The 4,076-nt window shown below is 45.6% G+C and overlaps 1 pseudogene across 1 annotated transcript; it reads left to right on the top strand.

The window, feature by feature from the left end:
• The first annotated feature begins 291 nt into the window (after positions 1 to 291).
• Positions 292 to 962, top strand: LOC310834490 (V-type proton ATPase subunit e 1 pseudogene; annotated as a pseudogene). Its single transcript has one exon. The product of its transcript is annotated as a V-type proton ATPase subunit e 1 pseudogene (transcript).
• Positions 963 to 4,076: the final 3,114 nt, after the last annotated feature.

The raw sequence follows: 4,076 nt of genomic DNA, 5'->3' as shown, positions 1-4,076 counted from the left end.
TTCTTTTTCTTTACATTTCCAACATTTATTGTTTGTTTTATACATTTTAGCTAATTTCACTGGTGTAATATACCATCTATACATCATTTTCATCGTATTCTCTTTCAAAGCATTACAGGCTGTAAATTTTATCCTTTCATTCCACAACCTTCCCTGGTGGGACGTCTTGCGGGTGGGGAAAAGGAATGTAATCAGGTCCTATCACGGGGTCATGCTAGTCATGCTATGCAGAAATGCTATGCTATGCTAGTCATGCAGAAAAAGAACCAAGAGTAACCACTACCAAGCGAGCAAAAGCCCAGCAATGGCGTACGGCAGCCTCGCGGTGCCCATCACCGTCATGAGCGTGTTCTGGATGGTGGTCGTGGTGGTGGTGCTGTGGTTTGTGCCCAAGGGGCCTAACCAGGGCGTTATTAACACAATGTTGGTGACATGTGCTGTCTGCTGCTACCTCTTCTGACTGATTGCAATTCTGGCTCAGCTGAACCCTCTCTTCGGACCACAGTTAAAAAGTGAAGTAATTACATATCTAAAGTACCACTGGCCTTAACCGATGTGCTTTTCTATTGCAGTTTGTGGACTGGGATATGAAGAGATTTTCTTTATGTAAAGCCCTGCTGATCCAGAAGCCTTCTAGCGTACTTTGAATCCGACCACATCTGCTCAATGCCTTACTGTTTGTTCTATTACAAGAAATGTTTGCCTACTCTTGTTGTTTTTTCACCTTTGAAAGTGCCTAATAGATACCTATATTTCTACTCAGTACAATGTTGTGCTTGAATTTCAAGTATTATAAATAATATTCCATCCCTCTTCTCTGCACTGACAGTGCCTAGATGGAATTGAAAATTGCCTCTGAGCATTTATTTGCCTTACCAATTTTTATACTAGACTGTCTACTGATCCAGTTCACAAGCACAGTCTGAATTCTGTGTCTGATAACTTTAAGAAACAACCAAATACATTTCCTGCTTTCTTGCATTCCTACCTTCTTCTGTTCTGAAGCTTACAGACAATGCAAAGAGAGACTCTCCACACCGGAATTTGATATCTCTACCTTTGGTTCTTTCTGAAATCCTACATTTGTTTCTGCTTTCTTTCTAGGTGACCATTCTCTCCTTAGCATGCTACCCTCTCAGGTGGTTTCCTTGTGGGCTGTAGATGTTCCCCCAAATCTTGGAAGAGCCAATTTGGAATGACATGTGCTGTAAATCTTAAGAGAATTGGAAGGATGTGTTTCCAACCTCTCCCCCACTTCCTTGCCACAAGTTGACCAGGTTGACAATACCCAGCCTTAGGCACTCAAAGATCAAGGCAAACCTGACAACAAAGATTGACAGGAACTCAGTAGAAAGTCAGCAGGAGGGAATGTGGTGGGTGATTAACCCCTGAGTAACTCGTTTGGTATGAAGGCGCAGCAAAATGTGAGCCCAGCTTTGGTTATAACTTGGAGGACTTCCATGCCCCTGGGTACATGATTCAATGCCTGCTCATTGGCAGATCCATTTATAGACCAGAGCCACAGTAAGCAGAAATCTATGCTGGCAACCACAGGAAATTGTAGAGAAGTTAGTAAAAAGGAGTAATAAGGTGTCAGGAGCTGAGCGTGTCAGAGGTTACGAGGTGCAAGTTTGGGTTCAAAACTGATTGCAAAGGATTGTCAAAAATATCCCCCATAATCTGCCCCATTTCATACCCTGTGGGTTCTAATGCAGGGCAGGGTCATCCATAGACTCTCACTTCCAAAATCCCTGACTGTTGACTACGATGGCTGGGGTGAGGCTAACCAGGGTCCAACAATACAGTATATACAGATCTAAGAACATCTGTATCCCTACCCTATCTAATATAAAGGGGTTTACTGCTCTACAGTTTTCAGCTCACTGTTGTCTTGGCATGCGGTTGGTTTTTGAAAGTGTGGTGGTTTCACTGACACGTCAATTTGAAGTGAAGCAAAGCAGGTCGGAGGAACTGGTGCCTAACTCTATTGCGCTATGTCAGTAATTTAATCTGTGCTGGATCCAGGAATTAGAAGGGGACTGTCCTGGACTGGCTGGGTGCAAAGGAGTGGTGGGAGGCAACAGCTGGGGAATCCCCAGCGGAAGAAGGCTCTGAGCCAGGGGATTGGTGGTGGGATGACAAGGAGTGGTCAGACGGAGAAGAGAGAGCAGTCTGAGAGGCAGAGGTGTCGGAAGCTGAAGAGGTGACAAGGTTTAGTGAGCAGGAAGAGGCTGTGGCAGAAAGCAGTCAAGAATTGGAGGCAGAAGTGGAGGGGGCCAGGAGACAGAGATGAGGCAGGCTTTGGAAGAATCCAGGCAGTCTCCCCCCCCTCCTGCTGTGAGCAGCTCCCCTCCCGCTTGGTATTCCCAGAATATGCAGAGAAATGAAGAGGGAGGAGCAATGAGAGACAAGACGATGGAGCCTTAGGCTGCTGAGGAATGAACCAGGAGAGGAGCCCAAGAGTGCAGAGAGAAGGCAAAGGACCTTCAGTCCTTGCAACTGCCTCATCGGGGCAAGACCTACTGGGAAGGGTTGCTGTGACCACAAGGCTGAGCTTTTTTTGTTTCTTCGAATAAAGAGTTAACTTCACACCAGATGGTTTATTATGTTATTGCCGACTTATGCCTAACTCCATCTCTTGATAGGGGCCTGCCCCCCAACTCAGGATCTAAGACCAAGACTTTTGACCTTTCTTCATTCCTTCCTCCCTGCCCCTATGAAATACCTTCCCCCATTCCAAATAAGGCAACTACTACTTTACCACGTTGGGGGGGGGTAACCCAAATGTTTATGAACCACCTCCCCTCCCTGCAACCAAGTGTTTCCATAGATTCTAATGACACAACCCAATTCCAGCAAAAGTTACTCAAGACAAAGCCCTATGGATAACAGTGAAAGAAGGATTAATCATAACTAAGTTGAAGCCTCCTTGAATCTTGTTTGGTTGTACCCAGTCCCTGTCAGCTCTAGATAAAAAATGAGGAGCCTGTGGGTCTTCAGATGTTACCAGACTACAACTTCCACCATCCCTGACCATTGAGCCTGCTTGCTGCGGTGGGTGCTGGAGAATCACAGAATCATAGAGTTGGAAGACACCCAGAGGGTCGTCTAGTCCAGCTCTCTGCAATGCAGGAATCAACAGCTAAAGAATCCATGGAGTTTTATCTCTCAAGCAATATAAAGATAACAGCAAACCCTTCCCATAGCCAGGCGATTCGTAGGGTTCCTTCTATATGGAAGAAAGAAACCACAGCTTGTCAGTATGGCCCCTGGGACCACACAGGCGTGTCAGATCCCATCAGCTCAGCAGTGTCGGGCCTGGGTGGAAGCTGAATAAGATTTCCAAAGCAAATCCACACAGCGCAGGAAGGAGTAAAATTAAGGCAAATCTCCAGAGATCTGTTTTAATGAGGATGAGCAATGTTTGCTGGAAGCCCATTGACTCAGCATAATTAAGGTGAAAGGAAGCGTCATTGTCATTCATGTTAAAATACTGTAGTGATATTTGCTCCGACGCTGGTAAAACACTTCTGCGATTTCAAAATCCTGACTAAAATTTCCTAGAATTTGTAATAACTATCCTGATTGGATGGTTTGGGCTCTTTTCCTTAAACCAACGTCCAAGTTGGCTCAAAGGTGTTTTGTTTTTTGTTTTTTGCAAAGTGTAGAATAATCTGCAGACCCAACTATTGTGCATGCAAAACTAGAAAAATATTGTTGCATGCCACCCCAATCTCCGAGGGGTGCAAGATTCCTGGGGTTCCAGGCACTTACCCAGGGTTTGTGTTTCCTTTTGGGAAGGAGCAACAGCGGAAACTGTGGTGTCTTTATGATATATGGTTTATTTACACATATACATAGCCTGAGATGGAGGGGCTCACAGCATTAACACACGAAAAGGTCTTGCTTCTTGCATAGTCATAGCCTTTGCATCAAGCATGGGCCTGACTCTGCTTCTCTTCTGCTGCCTGCCCCCTGTGCTCAGCCTCACCTCATACTGCCCTGGCTTTTGTATTTCTAACCACCAGTCAGGCAATGGTGTGCGGTCAGTGAACTAGGGGGCTAGGCTAGTCCCC

The sequence above is a fragment of the Podarcis gaigeae genome (genome assembly GCF_964106915.1).
Source record: "Podarcis gaigeae genome assembly, chromosome: 17".
Lineage (NCBI taxonomy): Eukaryota > Metazoa > Chordata > Lepidosauria > Squamata > Lacertidae > Podarcis > Podarcis gaigeae.
The sequence above is the reverse complement of the archived record's forward strand: the minus strand, read 5'-3'. Positions and strand labels throughout refer to the sequence as shown.